This window comes from Ambystoma mexicanum, chromosome 1p, assembly GCF_040938575.1.
Source record: "Ambystoma mexicanum isolate Mex_15411 chromosome 1p, UKY_AmexF1_1, whole genome shotgun sequence".
Classification (NCBI taxonomy): domain Eukaryota; kingdom Metazoa; phylum Chordata; class Amphibia; order Caudata; family Ambystomatidae; genus Ambystoma; species Ambystoma mexicanum.
The window spans coordinates 458,720,522-458,737,107 of record NC_090921.1 but is presented as its reverse complement, the minus strand read 5'-3'; the positions used below and the strand labels follow the sequence as shown (position 1 = coordinate 458,737,107).

The 16,586-nt window shown below is 48.1% G+C and overlaps 1 protein-coding gene across 4 annotated transcripts in view; it reads right to left on the bottom strand.

The window, feature by feature from the left end:
- REX1BD (required for excision 1-B domain containing) overlaps positions 1 to 16,586 on the bottom strand; it is a 298,422-nt gene that overhangs the window by 236,467 nt on the left and 45,369 nt on the right. The gene's annotated exons all lie outside the window — the stretch shown is intronic.

Sequence of the window (16,586 nt, the reverse complement as noted above, 5' to 3'; positions counted from 1 at the left end):
CTGCCTTCGTAACAAATCTTCACATCAAAGACCGATTGGATTGCTGGAATCTTGTGCAGTGCCTGATCGCCCCTGGAGCTCTATTTCAACTGACTTCATAGTGGAGCTACCCAAATCTCAGGGATGCACGTGTATAATGGTGATAGCGGATTCGTTCACCAAGATGGCTCACTTCTCCCCTTTGCCCGGCATCCCTTCCAACGAAAATCATTTCAGACAGGGGCAGTCAGTACACTTCCGATTTTGGAAAGCCCTCTGCGAGAGACTGGGAATAGAAAGGGCCCCGGACTTCTGTGTTCCACCCGCAATCCAACAGACAGACAGAACGTCTCAACAGTACCCTTGAACAGTACCTGCGATGTTTTACCAACTCCCAGCAGGACAATTGATACTCATTATTGTCTTTGGCAGAATTCTCTTATAATAACTCGGTACACTCCGCTCTGGGTTTCAGTCCATTTTTCTGCACCTATGGCTACCATCCTCGAACTATCTTACCTGTCTCCGATCTTTCCACTAACCTGCCCTCTATAGATTCCTCACTTTCCCTCCTCAGAGAGATTCGCAAGAAGACTGGGCAAGGTCTTAGGGCAGCTCAAAAGCGTTACAAGATCCAGGCTAATAAACACTGTCAACCAGTCCCCGGGTGGGAAGTGGGTTCTAGAGTAATGCTTTCCACAAGATGTTTACCTCGATGGGCTCACCCCTCCAAGCTGTCCCCTAAGTTTCTAGGGCCCTATAGGATCACCCAGAAGATCAACCCTGTGGCTTTTCGTTTACGACTTCCAAATTGCCTTAGCATCCTGTCTTTCATGCCTCACAATTGAAGACCTTCCATGAAGACGCCTGGTCGCGTCATTCTGGGAGAGTCGCTTTACCACAGGCGTCCACTCAGGATGAATTTGAAGTAGCTCAGATCTGCGACTCTAGGTATCGTAGAGGTAAATTGGAATATTTGGTACGGTGGAAAGGTTTCCCCTCCTCTGAGAACTCCTGGGAACCCATCTCACATATTTCAGCCCCTTTTCTATTGTGCAAGTTTCATTACCTCCATCCGGGTAAACCGGGGGAGGGGACTTTAGGAGGGGGGCATACTGTCATGCCGTGAGGCGGGTGGCGCTTGTGGAGCCGCTGGCGGTGCGGGAGATGATCGTCTTCCTGTCGCACTGTGGCTGCCTACCCGTCACAATCTTTCTAATCACCGGTCTAGTTGTTGCACGTAGGCGCGGCCCGGAGTATTTATTCCACCTCTTCCGGGTTGCGGATGTGTCGCAACGCTTTGGTTTCTCCGCTAGTTGCTATCGCTCCCTGTGTTTATTGTTCCCAGCTAGCCCGCCGACTCTGCTTTCAGTGCCTTTTCCCTTGTCCCTGCTTTGTTCTGTTTCTTCTACACTTGCCTCCTTTTCTTGTGACCGCGCTGCCTTTCTGTTATCCTTGCCCCTTCTATTTTCTTCTGTTTTCTTTTTCTTGTGCTTGTCCATCTGCCTCTCTCTTTTTCCACGTTCTTCGTAGCTTGCCTTCCCTCTCTTCCCGCTTTTTCTCCCCGTCCTCTTCCTTTTTCTGCCTTCGCCCATGTTAGAATCTGCTTCCTGCTTCTCGTGGGTTTATTTTCTCTGTTACTGCTCAAACGTGTAATAGATCCCGGCCTGCCTATTGGATTGTATTATTCTTCACGTTCAACTTGCTGGTTGTCCGTTACCCTGAGTACTGGGTCATAGTTGCCTCTCTGGACTTCACCCCTCTAGGTCTTAACCACCATCCCTCCTTGGACGGATTCTCCTTGTCTTGCATGTGTCTCAAGAGTGTCCCACCTGCGCACCTGTCCAGTTGACACTGAGGACTCTCAGGGGTTTTTTGTGCCTTCATGGTTTTTCCCCTCTTGACGCTCCCGGGGGGTAGTGTGGGCTTGGTCACCTCATCTGGTGGCAGGGTGGCTTCCTTCCGTGGTCGCCCTTAGCTCCACAAAAAAAAGGAGAGTTCCAGAAGAAAGGAAAGGAAGGGTTCCAGGAAGGAGGACGAAGGTGAGGAGCTAGGGGAGGGGGGAGATTCAGAGCCTACTTTTTCCGACGAGGATATCACTGATTCTAGTGACAATTACTAAGACTACCGAAATAATGGCCTGGCTTCCATGTTAAAATATGGAAAATGAGAGCGAAGAACAGAAACTAAATATGCACTCGCAAAAGACATTTTCCTAGAAACAAAAATAACACACATTGGCAAAGCCAATCATTGTGGCGTTTACTGCAGTTCTTTACATTTTGCATTCATATATGCCAGGGTGCAAGGAATAGAGTGCAAAATTTCAAAGGAGGATGTGATAAGGGGCGCAGGTGTGCAACTGAATGAGAAAGAAGGTGAATAGAGCAAGGGAGGAAACGACTCAGAGGGGGTGCCATGGATGATGAGAGATTGGGGAGGGCGGGTGGGGTTAAGAGAGTGGAGGTAGGTAGGGTGGTTGGGGTAGAGAGTGGAGGTAGTATGAGTGGGGTTAGATAGTGTGGGTGGGGCTAAAGAGTGGAGGTTAGGTGAGTGGGGATACAGAATGGAGGTTGGTGGGTCAGGTACAGAGTGTCCAGGTAAGGCAGGTTGGTGTGTCTGGTTCAGAGTGTCCAGGTAAGGCAGGTGGGTGGGGGGGGGGGGAGAGAATGTTGAGGTTTTTAGAGAGTGTCGAGGTAGGGTGGGTGGGTGGTATTAGTGAGTGTCGGGGTAGGGTGGGTGGGTGGGGTTAGAGAGTGTCGAGGTATGGTGGGAGGGTGGATTTAGTTAGAGAGTGTAGAGGTAGGATGGGTGGGTGGGTTTAGTTAGAGAGTGTCGAGGTTGTTAGAGTGTCGAGGTAGGTAGAGAGTGTCGAGGTTTGTAGAGAGTGTCGAGGTAGGGTGGGTGGGGGTAGAGAGTGTCGAGGTAGGGTGGGTGGGTGGGGGTAGAGAGTGTCGAGGTAGGGTGGGTGGGTGGGGGTAGAGAGTGTCGAGGTAGGGTGGGTGGGTGGGGGTATAGAGTGTCGAGGTAGGGTGGGTGGGTGGGGGCAGAGAGTGTCGAGGTAGGGTGGGTGGGTGGGGGCAGAGAGTGTCGAGGTAGGGTGGGTGGGTGGGGGCAGAGAGTGTCGAGGTAGGGTGGGTGGGTGGGGGCAGAGAGTGTCGAGGTAGGGTGGGTGGGTGGGGGCAGAGAGTGTCGAGGTAGGGTGGGTGGGTGGGGGCAGAGAGTGTCGAGGTAGGGTGGGTGGGTGGGGGCAGAGAGTGTCGAGGTAGGGTGGGTGGGTGTCAGTAGAGTGTCGAGGTTCGGTAGAGAGTGTCGAGGTAGGGTGGGTGGTTGGAATGTAGAGCGTGTCACGCTAGGGTGGGTGGGTGTAGAGCGTGTCAAGGTAGGGTGGGTGGGTAGGGGTAGAGCGTGTCCAGGTAGGGTGCGTGGGTGGAGGTAGAGCGTGTCGAGGTATGGTGGGTGGGTGGGGGTAGACAGTGTCGAGGTAGGGTGGGTGGGTGTCTGTAGAGAGTGTCGAGGTAGGGTGGGTGGGTGGGGGTAGAGTGTCGAGGTAGGGTGGGTGGGGGTAGAGAGTGTCAAGGTATGGGGTAGAGAGTATCGAGGTAGGGTGGTTGGGTGGAGGTCGAGAGTGTCGAGGTAGGGTGGGTGGGTGGAGGTCGAGAGTGTCGAGGTAGGGTGGGTGGGTGTTAGTAGAGAGTGTCGAGGTAGGGTGGGTGGGTGGTTGGGGGTAGAGAGTGTCGAGGTAGGGTGGGCGGGTGGGGGTAGAGAGTGTCGAGGTAGGGTGGGCGGGTGGGGGTAGAGAGTGCCGAGGTAGGGTGGGTGGGTGGATGGGGGTAGAGAGTGCCGAGGTAGGGTGGGTGGGTTGGAGGTATGGGGGTAGAGAGTGCCGAGGTAGGGTGGGTGGGTGGGTGGGGGTAGAGTGTCGAGGTAGGGTGGGTGGGTGGGTGGAGGTAGAGAGTGTTGAGGTAGGGTGGGTGGGTGGGTGGGGGTAGAGAGTGTCGAGGTTGGGGGTAGAGAGTGTCGAGGTAGGGTGGGTGGGTGTGTGTTTGGGGGTAGAGAGTGTCGAGGTAGGGTGGGTGGGTGTGGGTAGAGAGTGGCGAGGTAGGGTAGGTGGGGGTAGAGAGTGGCGAGGTATGGTAGAGAGTGGCGAGGTAGGGTGGGTGGGGGTAGGGAGTGTCGCGGTAGGGTGGGAGGGTGCTGGTAGGGAGTGTCGAGGTCAGGTGGGTGGGATTTGGTAGAGAGTGTCGAGGTAGGGTGGGTGGGTGTCGGTAGAAAGTGTCGAGGTAGGGTGGGTGGGTGTAAGTAGAGAGTGTCGAGGTTTTAGAGTGTGTCGAGGTAGGGTGGGTGGGTGTTGGTAGAGTGTGTCGAGGTATTTGTAGAGAGTGTCGAGGTAGGGTGGGGGTAGAGAGTGTCGAGGTAGGGTGGGTGGGGGTAGAGTGTCGTGGTAGGGCGGGTGGGGGTAGAGAGTGTCGAAGTATGGTAGAGAGTGTCGAGATAGGGTGGGGGTAGAGAGTGTCGAGGTAGGGTGGGTGGGTTTTCAGTAGAGAGTGTCGAGGTAGGGTGGGTGACTGGGGTAGAGAGTGTCGAGGTATTTGTAGAGAGTGTCGAGGTAGGGTTGGTGGCTGGTGGTAGAGAGTGTCGAGGCAGGGTGGGTGGGGGTAGAGAGTGTTGAGGTAGGGCGGGTGGGTGGGGGTAGAGAGTGTTGAGGTAGGGCGGGTGGGTGGGGGTAGAGAGTGTTGAGGTAGGGCGGGTGGGTGGGGGTAGAGAGTGTCGAGGTAGGGTGGATGGGTGGGGGTAGAAAGTGGCGAGGTATGGTGGGTGGGTGTTGGTAGAAAGTGTTGAGGTAGGGTGGGTGGGTGTAGGTAGAAAGTGTTGAGGTAGGGTGGGTGGGTGGGGGTAGAAAGTGTTGAGGTAGGGTGGGTGGGTGGGGGTAGAAAGTGTTGAGGTAGGGTGGGAGGGTGGTTTTTCAGTAGAGAGTGTCGAGGCAGGAAGGGTGGGTTGTTTGTAGAGAGTGTCGAGGTATTTGTAGAGTGTGTCGAGGTAGGGTGGGTGGGGGTTGAGAGTGTCGAGGTATGGCAGGCGGGTGGGTGTAGAGAGTGTCGAGGCAGGTTGGGTGGGTGGGGGTAGAGCGTGTCGAGGTATTTGTGTAGAGAGTGTCGAGGTAGGGTGGGTGGGGGTAGAGAGTTTCGAAGTATTTGTAGATAGTGTCGAAGTAGGGTGGGTGGGTGGAGATAGAGAGTGTTGAGGTATGTAGAGAGTGTTGAGGCTTGTAGAGAGTGTTGAGGCAGGTCGGGTGGGTGTGTGGGGGTAGAGAGTGTCGAGGTAGGGTGGGGGTAGAGAGTGTTGAGGTAGGGTGGGTGGGTTTTCAGTAGAGAGTGTCGAGGTAGGGTGGGTGGGTGACTGGGGTAGAGAGTGTCGAGGTATTTGTAGAGAGTGTCGAGGTAGGGTTGGTGGCTGGTGGTAGAGAGTGTCGAGGCAGGGTGGGTGGGGGTAGAGAGTGTTGAGGTAGGGCGGGTGGGTGGGGGTAGAGAGTGTTGAGGTAGGGCGGGTGGGTGGGTGTAGAGAGTGTCGAGGTAGGGCGGGTGGGTGGGTGTAGAGAGTGTCGAGGTAGGGCGGGTGGGTGGGGGTAGAGAGTGTCGAGGTAGGGCGGGTGGGTGGGGGTAGAGAGTGTCGAGGTAGGGTGGATGGGTGGGGGTAGAAAGTGGCGAGGTATGGTGGGTGGGTGTTGGTAGAAAGTGTTGAGGTAGGGTGGGTGGGTGGGGGTAGAAAGTGTTGAGGTAGGGTGGGTGGGTGGGTGGGTGGGGGTAGAAAGTGTTGAGGTAGGGTGGGTGGGGGTAGAAAGTGTTGAGGTAGGGTGGGTGGGTAGGGATAGAAAGTGTTGAGGTAGGGTGGGTGGGTGGGGGTAGAAAGTGTCGAGGTAGGGTGGGATTTCAGTAGAGAGTGTCGAGGCAGGATGGGTGGGTTGTTTGTAGAGAGTGTCGAGGTATTTGTAGTGTGTCGAGGTAAGGTGGGTGGGGGTTGAGAGTGTCGAGGTATGGCAGGTGGGTGGGTGTAGAGAGTGTCGAGGCAGGTTGGGTGGGTGGGGGTAGAGCGTGTCGAGGTATTTGTGTAGAGAGTGTCGAGGTAGGGTGGGTGGGGGTAGAGAGTGTTGAGGTATTTGTAGAGAGTGTTGAGGTATTTGTAGAGAGTGTCGAGGTAGGGTGGGTGGGTGGGGGTAGAGAGTGTTGAGGTATGTAGAGAGTGTTGAGGCTTGTAGAGAGTGTCGAGGCAGGTCGGGTGGGTGTGTGGGGGTAGAGAGTGTCGAGGTATTTGTGTAGAGAGTGTCGAGGTAGGGTGGGTGGGGGTAGAGAGTGTCGAGGTAGGGTGGGTTGGTGGGGGTAGCAAGTGTTGAGGTAGGGTGGGTGGGGGGATAGCAAGTGTTGAGGTAGGGTGGGTGGGGGGCTAGCAAGTGTTTTGTGGGGGTAGAGTGTGTCGAGGTATGGTGGGTTGGTGGGGGTAGAGAGTGTTGAGGTATGGTGGGTGGGGGGGTTAGAGAGTGTTGAGGTAGGGTGGGTGGGGGGGTAGAGAGTGTTGAGGTAGGGTGGATGGGGGGGTAGCAAGTGTTGAGGTAGGGTGAGTGGGGCTAGAGTGTCGAAGTTGGGCGGGTGGGTGGATGGGGGCTAGTGTCGAAGTAGGGCGGGTGGGTGAATGTGTGGGGGCTAGAGTGTCGAAGTAGGGTGGGTGGGTGGATGTGTGTCTGTGTGTGGGGGTAGAGTGTTGAAGTAGGGCGGGCGGGTGGGTGGGGGTAGAGTGTCGAAGTAGGGCGGGCGGGTGGGTGGGGGTAGAGTGTCGAAGTAGGGCGGGCGGGTGGGTGGGGGTAGAGTGTCGAAGTAGGGCGGGCGGGTGGGTTTGTGGTGGTAGTGTCGAAGTATGGCGGGAGGGTGGGTGGGTTGGGTTTAGAGAGTGTCGAGGTTGGGTGTAGAAAGAGTTGTGGTAGGTAGGGTTATCGCTTCATTCACACCCATCAGTATATCCTGCAATTTCCATCCCCCACCCACTTGGCCAAACACATATATCCACACACTGCCGGATTTTATACAAAGAAAAATTAAATATAGAAAAAACACTGCAACACATCTAACAGGAGGGGTGCAGGGTCGAATTGGACCATAAAATTGGCACCAATCAAGTTTTTCTTGTTAAAATGTGTTGCAAATTGTGCATTTTAAAGAAAATCTCTTATTAACACTGGTCAAAACTACCAGCTGCACAGAGAAGTAACTCCTCAAACTAACTCAAATTGGGCAAAAAAAGTGGCCCACTTTGACCAAAGAAACTGGTCCACACTAGCAGGTTGGGCTTCCACTTCTGGAATTGCCCTATGGTCTCAAAAGGACAGTTGGAGCCTGAAGGGGTGGCTGGTCCATTGACGGGTGAAGGTCTCTACTACCCCATGTAATCTCTTCAAGTCCCTCCCAAGTTATGGTACTCTTTAACTCAAGAGAATGGCAACGTAATGTGCATTTGCAAGTAAATTCTTTTTCCAAGACCTAGCTCCTGGAATTTTAGAGAAGGAGATTTGAGGAGGTCGAACTAGAACGATCTGAATGCAAAATCTGCTATGCCTGGTTAGACTGGTTAGAAGGAGTCCGACATATGGCTATTTTGACTGATGTTTAATGAGATAATAACAATAAGGCCTCTCTTTTCTACTGCTATAGAGGTATCCCTGCCTATCTAAATAAACGAAAAGGGGCTTGTCTGTCGTCAGGAAGTCCCAAATGAATATATCCACAGTCCAAACTAACTGGCACTACCACTATGTTAGATAACATAATGCAACCAAGAGAATGTCTCTCTTCTCCTGGTGTCTTTGTATAGGAATGTCTCTTCCTTAATCCAATGTTCTCTTAGTATCTTTTTTTTTTTTAACTTTACTCAGTAAAAACTAAGTTTTGTCAAAACCTTTGCAGCTTCGTCGTCGAGCTAACAAATAAATACATAAATACCTCCCCAGTCGGGGCTGGCCAGGCCTCCGTCAAGGGTGGGAACCATTAGTTCCAAAAGGCAAAGGAAGGGTAGTCAGAGCTAGTGTGCTTCTGAATTCATAATGTTATCGCCCTCTCGCCGAGTGCTGTTAATCTGTGCGAACACTAGTTCTATCAGTTTTGTCAGAGCTTGGGACCATCGTCTATTTTCGCCGGAGATTAATCTGTACCACAGATCATCCGTTTTGAAGATCCACAAGTCTTCAGCCAAAGAGGGGAGGTATAGCTTTCTGCTTTCAATCGTGTTTGGGCAGTCTATCACTAAGTGCTTTAGAGTCTCGAGCATTTGCTCATTCTTACATAAGCGACAGCTTTTCTCGGGACCCGATCTTCTGATTGTTATAATCTCTCTAGTAGGGAGCAGATTGAGTCTTGCTCTCATAACACTATTTCTCAGATTCTTGTTGGGGAACTTAGCGCAGTATTGCAAAGGTTTTTTCCTTTGTTGAAAGTAGGCGGGAGATGCTTTAAAAGTTTGTTCCCCGTTGCTTGTTCTATTGTCAGGATCCAATCATATTGTTCCATTTTTTTTTTTATTCTTTCTGGATTTTCTTTCAGCTCTTTCTCGGAGCATTCAATGTTGTTCAAGTCATCTTTTCTGGCTTTGACCCATTTATTCAAGGCTTCACATTTGCATGCATCAATTTCTTCCCGTACGATGTTGTAGATAGGAAGGGTGTCTGACATGATAATTCGTCTATAAAGACGTAAGGCACTCTGATCGACCTTTGATGCCAAAGATATGAGCCACAGCTCCCTCCTTATCGCCGACATGGCAGTGGATTTGGGAAGACCTAGTACTGATTTCCAGAGCTGTGCTTCAATTTTCCTCCAGATATTACGTTTGAGATATAAGGCGGATTCCATTCCATAGATCAAAGCTGGAATTACTTTAGTATTGTAGAAAGTTATTGCTGGAATGAGGGAAAATTTGCTGCATTTGCGATCCACTGCTCTTGTTTGGGTTGTTAACCTTTTCACCTTTTCCCATATTTGATTGACAAGACTCGTTTCGACTCCAGAGCTATCAATTTGTAGCCCTAGATATTTAAAGCTGGTTACAATTTCGATTTCGGTTTTCTCCAGGTAGATCTTTAGATTCTTCGTGTTTTTGGTAGGGACTTTCTCCAAAACCATAACCTTTGTTTTCGATTTATTGAGTTCGATGTCATCCGCATACAGTAATCGAGGAATCACCATTTTCCCGATTTTGGGGGGAAAAGAGCGGATTTGTTCTTCGGAGTGTTGGTAGTCTCCCAGGAAGGCTGTGAACAGCACGGGGGCCAAAGGGAATCCCTGTTTTACTCCTCGGTTGACATTGATCTCCTTGGAGAGCGCGCCTTGGTGGTTGAGTTTAATTCTGATCTTTGTGTTTGCATGGAGTGCTTTTATGGGTTCCAGTATTTTAATGGGGCATTTCCAAACTTGCAGCTTTCTCCATAGCCTTTGTCTATCGATTTTATCAAACGCCTTTGAGAGATCGACAAAGGCTAGATAGACCTTTGGCCCCCCCTCTTTGACTTTAGCCTTCAAGTTGTTTAGGATTATGAGATTGATGGTAGTACAGCTGTTTTTTTGAAAACCTGTTTGAAGTAGGTCATTCGCTGGGCTGTCTTTTAACCATGTTTGAAAGTGAACCAGAAGACTGGCTGAATAGAGTTTGCCAAGAATGTCCAGGAGAGCAATGGGTCTACAGCTCATAGGTTCTTGTCTCGGTCCCTTTTTATAAATTGGGACAATCACCGCTTTTTGCCATGATTCGGGGATCATATTCGTTCTGCCACATTCCAAGAAGATTTTACTTGTTGTTTTTGCCCACTTTTCGGGATACATTTTTAAATCTGTATTAGTTAGTCCATCGGGACCTGGTGCTCTTGATCTTTTCAAGTTTCGTATGGCTGCTTCGATGTCCGTAGTATTGGACAGATCCACCCACACTGATAGCGGATTCTGCTTCGACAATTGAGGATCGATGGTGGGACACAGAAATTCTTCAGTGAAATATTGAACCCATGTTTCTTCTGCTACTGCATTGGACATAGAAGCCATCTGGGTACCATTTGTCTCCTTGATCAGCTTCCAGAATTCGCTGGATTTTTTAATTTGTAGATTTTGCATCATAGCTTCGGCTTCATTGTATGGCTCGATATTGTTTTCGCCAATTCTTGTAGGTTTTAATTTCCATGCGCCAGTTTTCCCAATCAGGCTCACTGTTTGATTTCTTAGCAATTCTCAGGAGATGACGCCCAGCTTTTCTTTTTTCCACCACCATCTTGTCGTACGTATGTTTGGTTTCCAGGGGCTTCTTCAAATTCCTGGTGGCCTTCACCTGGAAAGTTAGGAGTAGAGGCAGGTAGTTTGGTCTTTCTTTCCTTTCGTTCTTCGTATCATCCCTTGTTCTCTTTTCCCAGGCTTGGGAAATTTTTCCAATGTCTTCTTCGGTTAACCTTAGCCGAGTCTGTTGTAAATGTATCTCAAGCTTCCAGTCATACGTTTTTGATATCATGGTAGAAGTATGCCAAGTGCAACTGAGTAGATTGTGGTCGCTGTGGGTCGTGTTGTGGACCTTAAAGCTTGACAGTCCGAGAGTAAGACCATTGGAGATGAAAATATAGTCCAAAGTTGCTTTGGACCCGTTGCGTTCCCATGTTGGACTGTTCGTTTGATTAGGGAATAATGATGCAACATTTTGCACATTTCTTTTGCAGATTACTTCATTCCAGGCTTAGCATTTAGGTCACCGCATATGATAAGTTCAATTTTTTCAATTTCCGTGTACAGCTGGTCAATGGTTTCCGAGATGTTATCACAGAAGGTTTTGGTCGGCATTCGCTGGGGGTTCCAGTAACAATTAAGTATAGCCACTGTGTTCTGCAAGCCATTTTTCATTATTGCCTTTTCCTTTTGAATAGTCTCTTGCTATCTCCTTTATATGTTCTTGTTATTTATGGAAAACACACTAAGGTTTGGTCTCCTGCATTAAGGACAGTTATCCTTAATGCACTTCTTTATACTTTGCTTTACACTTGCATGCCTTTCTGTTGAACAGTTTTATATTGATTATCTCATTCGTCTCACTGAGACGAGTTCTTCTCATTTCATAACAATGCCCGAGCGTCCTCCCGCGTCTCCTGTTCTCCGTTACCTCTTACTGTGCATGGGAATATGGTGGGGCTCGGCACTCGCTCGGGTACTCGTCTCCTGTTTCGGGTTTTGTGTTTCTCGTGGTTGCCAGCTTCCCGTTCTCAGCCTTCTCTCTCTCCATGCTGCTGTGTACGTGTGCGGTTACAAGGGAGTTTCGTACACTCCTTGGTGGAATGGTTTTGGCGCGGTTCGCTGTGCATACTGCCCACTACAATGTTGTCATGGTCACGCCACCACTGAACATGGGATTCCCTTCCTCGGGTTCCCGATGGCTTCTCCCTCCTCACCAACGCTAGGCCTCCAGCGTTTTGGACTGGCGTCCTTTGCTTGCTTGAAAGTCACAGGCTCCATGGCTTTCCTCCACTCTGCCTCTCCAAGCGTAGTGATGTCAGGGGGCTTCTCCATCTTGCAACACTCTCTCTCCACCTCCACTCATCCGAGGGCTTCCTCTGCTTGCAAGCCTCTCCCACTCATCTCTCCGCTGGCACTCTACTTGTCCCAGTTAAAAACGTGTATATCCCTACAGAGACAGGTTATTTACCTTTTCCCAAATAGTTTGCTTGAACATTGTCTTCAGCCAAACATCTAGATGTCAGAGTGTTCTTCATAGCCGATACTCCCACATATGCTGCTATGGTGGGCGGTCTAGAGAGTTCCTCATAGGAACGAGAGTTCTTGTCTCATAAGGGGGAGTCTCTTCCAGTGAGGTCCCACTTGCCTAGACACTTAGGGAGGGTCTTGCGGAGCGGGCTCACTCCCTAAACTCAAAGGGGGAGGCTCCACCTTGGGGAGAAGGGACGGATAACCTTGATTTGTCACACTGGACTTTGCACCGGTGTCCCCTTTAGGTTTTAAGTGGATAACAGACAAATAACAGCAAGGCCCTCTAAGTGTGCAAGTACTTACTAGAACTCAGAAATATGAAAGAATCAGTACCCTCTCATGCTCAGCAGCTAAAAGAATAACATACTGAAATGAATACCAGAAAGGTCTGCAAAGCGGAAACCTGACAAAGCATCAACACACTCGAGAGACTCGGAGAGGGTAGGCAGAGCAGCGGGAAAAAATTGGTCATGATACTAATACAGCACAACATTCGCTTACAGATCAACTAACTTGACCATGATGTAGAAGGGCACTGGGTCCTTGCTCGAGGTTGGATAGCAGGCCATGATTTCTTATTGATGTCTATATATGGCCCACCAACCGAAGATACATCCTTCTTCCGACTGGTATGCACAATAGCTGAAAAGCCTGCAGGGGATATTGGAACAAGGTCCTGGACCCAACCTTCGATAGTTCTGAGCTGCCTAAACGACTCTTCTGCTTGATTAGAACAGCATTCCAAAGAATGATGACAACCTCCAGGCTAACAGACGCCTGGAGAATATTAAACACCACCAAGAGACTACACTTTCTGCTCATCGCCTCACCTTACTGTCTCAAAAATTGATGCAATAATGCCCTCTAAGGAACACGTCTACAGTCTAACACAAGCCCAAATACTAGTGCCGGCACTTTTCGGATCGTTCCCTGGTATTGATCAAGGTTTCGGGGACAGAGCTGTAGCTTAGACCATCAGGATGAAAATTCAATCCCTCTTTATTGGATTCAAAAACGGGAATAGACCGCCTCCAAAAAAGTACATAGGAATTCATGGAGCTCAATGACAACCCTGAGACTTTGGAATGTGGCAAAGGCAACGTGGCGAACCAGAGCTCAGTTAACTGACTTGGAAACCAAGATAAAACATCTTGAAAATCTCTACAGCACCTCCAACAGCCCCTGTTATTTTTATATCATTGAAGAAATCCAAGCAGAACTGCTATATGATATTTACTAAAAGGGCCCTCTTCCTACACAAAAAAAGACAGGTTGTTTATTCTATGACCATGGAAATAATTCAGGAAAACTATTAGCCCATTACCTCAAGAAGCAGGTGAGGTTGAGCCCCAACCCCAAGGACCTCACCACGTTTGTGACACAAGAGGGAACTTTCAGATTTAGGAGGAAGTATTTTGGATTAGTATTGGCAGCTGCATTCTGCCTTAGAGTGATGCACAATTTGTTGAAAGATGTAAAGGGTGTATCCTATTTGCAAGATGGCACACTGGACATGGGGAAGGACACAAGAGAGAATGATTAGAGTTTGGGCATGGATTTAGGAATACTATTCGAGGTGGGGCTCATGTTTCGGAAAATTAAATGCAAGTTTATAGAATCTTTTATTGATTACAAAGGGCACCATATTAGTGGCTAGAGACAAGGGGTGAATTAGTGAGGGCTATTACGGCAGTAGACGATCAAAGGAACAAGCAGCAGTTCATGTAATTCCTAAGCCTTGTTGAATATTATGCCAAGTTTGTTGTGCATTTTGCAGACATATGCAAAGCAATAAGAGATTTGTGCAAGAAAGGGAGTGTGTTTGTGTGGTGTGCTAAATACCAGGAGGAAACGCAAGATGTAAAAGAGGAAATTGCCTGTGCGCCAGCCTTAGCAAACTTTGATACTATTTGCAAAACGTTGGTCATGACAGATGACAGTGATTCTGGTCTAGGGGCTGTTCTTATGTACGGCTATCTGGAGTGGACAGGGCAGTAGCATTTGCATCACAAGTTTTGAGAGGAGAAGAAACGCAGTACTCAGTCATAGAAAAAGAAGCCCTCAGTGTGGTGTGGACGATCAAGATTTTCACAGCTTTTCTTTGGGAAAGAGTTCACGGTTGGTACGGATCACAAGCCATTAGTATAAAACAGACCCTTTTCTTTGGGGAAGAGAGTTCACAGTAAAGAAGAGTGGTAGACGGTTAGCATAGAGGATAGTGAGTTGAACAGCATCATAGGGTATGTCAGAACGAATTGGAATGAATAGTCATATAGTGAAGGATTGGGAACATTTCACTAAGTCAAGGATGAGCTGATTACAGAGGGCCATCTGTTGTGCAAAGCAGGACACATTGTTCCACCACTGGGAATAAGGTAAAGACCATTAGAACTAGGGCTTGCATAACACTTGGGAATGGCCAAAACCAAATGGAGTCTGTGGGCCGATTATTTGTGTCCAGGGTTGGACGTGCAGTTTCAATAGTTGGTTAAATATTGCAATATGTGTGGCAACTTACCTCTAAGATGATGGAGTCATTTCTAGAGAGTATTGGGGTTTTGCACCACAAAGCATCTTTTTATCACCCAGAAACCAATGGCGCAGTTGAACGTTTTAATCCCACTTTAATGTAAGGGATTAGGATGACTGTGGGGGCCGGGAGCAGTTGGGAAGAGTTGGTGAGGAGAAGGGTATGTGCATACAGGTGGGCCCCACATGTCACCATCTGTTTAATACCATTTTAGGTGCTGAGAAGGAAGGCACACATGGCAGTGTGTCCACCGTGGTTAGGAAGAGCAGGTTTTGTAGAATGGGATCAGGAGAAATTGAAGGAGGTGGTGGGGCATAAGTGTCAACGCATGAAACAAATGTTTGATGGAGTGAGAGTGAGAAAGTGCGACGTTTCAAAAGGAGAGGTTTGTGTGAAAAAGCCTGGTTTGATTCCTAAAGGACAAAGCAGATTCTGGGGTGCACAATGTATCAGGAGAGTGTGGAGTGATAAATGCAAGTGGTATAAACATGTTGTCGATATTATGCAAAACCTTGGTATGCCCCATTTGCTAAAAAAAAAAAAAAGATACAGTGATCTCGGACACAATGGCTGGAGAAATTACAGCCAAGTTGGATGTTTTATGGCTGGAAAAACGTGTTTTGAATGAGCCTCTCACTCCATATTTTCTGGATATATAGTGTTCAAAGGTACCTCTCTCCTGGAATCTTATATGAACAAAATATATCCTACTCTAGCACGAGTACTTTATACAAAGTTCGGGCTAAAATGATATTCCATTGGTCGATTAAACTAGTAAATGGTCCCAATCTAATTGAAACGTTTGTGCCTTTTGCCCACGAGAGGAAAAAACTACAGCCATAGAAGGCCAGACAGAAACTGTGGCAACTGGCAAACGCTAAAAAGTCAATAATAATGCATTAGATTATGCATAATTACGCACTTTTACCCGTCTACTTTTGTGACTGCACAAGTGCACATTAAGGTTTCATGATGTTTCAACTACCCATACGCCTACTGTGCCTTAATTGCATTAGGAGGTTTAAAATTGGTACAGTCTTGATAATTGATGTTTTAGATTTTCTTTATATATGTTTATTGCTCCTTTTGTGATTTTGCACTTCTTTATTGTAAAATATCTGCTTTTTGACTTGATGCACACATAGGGGCTCATTAAGAGTTTGCTGGTGCAGAAAAAAAGTTGAGGTAATACGGTTTACTTCCATTTTTCCTGCACCGCCAAGCTACAAGTTTGCCGTTGTTAACAGCACCGGTATCACCAGATGGTAATACCAGTACTTTTTGAAGGTAACTCCTCCACTTTAGCTACAAAAATTACCAATGGAGCGCTATGGACTCCATTAAATCATTAAATGGGGATTTACACTTGCAAACCCCCACTTGTAATCAGGTGGTATTACCGCCAGGGGCAATACCGTCTGATCAAGTGGCAGTGATTACATTTGTCGGTATTCTGGCAGATTCACCACCAGAATACCGGAAAAATCGTAATGCGCCCTATTGAGTTTTAGCACAATCTATCGATGAATAGATATTTTAATATATGATCCCTTCATTTGTATACAAATATCTTTATATTCTGTTGATGTATTGAAATAGAGTTTTAAATTATGTATTTTGTTGGTGATTGAGGTCTTATTAAATGTTGTATATATTGCTTTATGGCTCCGGACTTATAAAGCTTTTTCAGACTGCTGGTATCCCTTCCGCATAGCCAGACACACCTGTTACTTGGGGGAACACCAATAGCAAGATTTTGGATGAGGGCATCAAGTACAATTACCTCAGTTCTAGACACACTGCTCAAGACATCAAAGTGCCTTGCATTGTTGGGTTTTTCCAGCTCGCATTCGCCCCGTCGCATCAAAACAGAAATGGAGAGATCCAGCTCTAGTGACTCATTATGAGGCAATGGAAAAATACAAAACTAAAGACTGGCTGGAACATATAATACAGGGTGCACCTTTCGAACGTTTGCTGTTAGAGAATGGACCAACTGGGCGAGGGACATGGTTTTAAATCTGATATGATTCTTTTTGGGTAGGGCCTGATTACTGATGTGTGTAAACCTGAAAGAGAATTTTCTGCTGAGTTGTTCATGCAAAAATATCACTTGATACTGTTTTGATTTTAATTATATCTTTTCCTGTCTGAAAAACGTTAAAAAAAAAGTTTTTCCTAAAACAAAAAAAGAAATTCACGCCAGCGTTAGGAACTCACTGTTCCGTTTCTGTCCTAGAAGCAAGGGCTCACCAGCAGAAGGTCGGGTGCCCTGGAAGATAGGCATTCTGCATTTGCGCCGA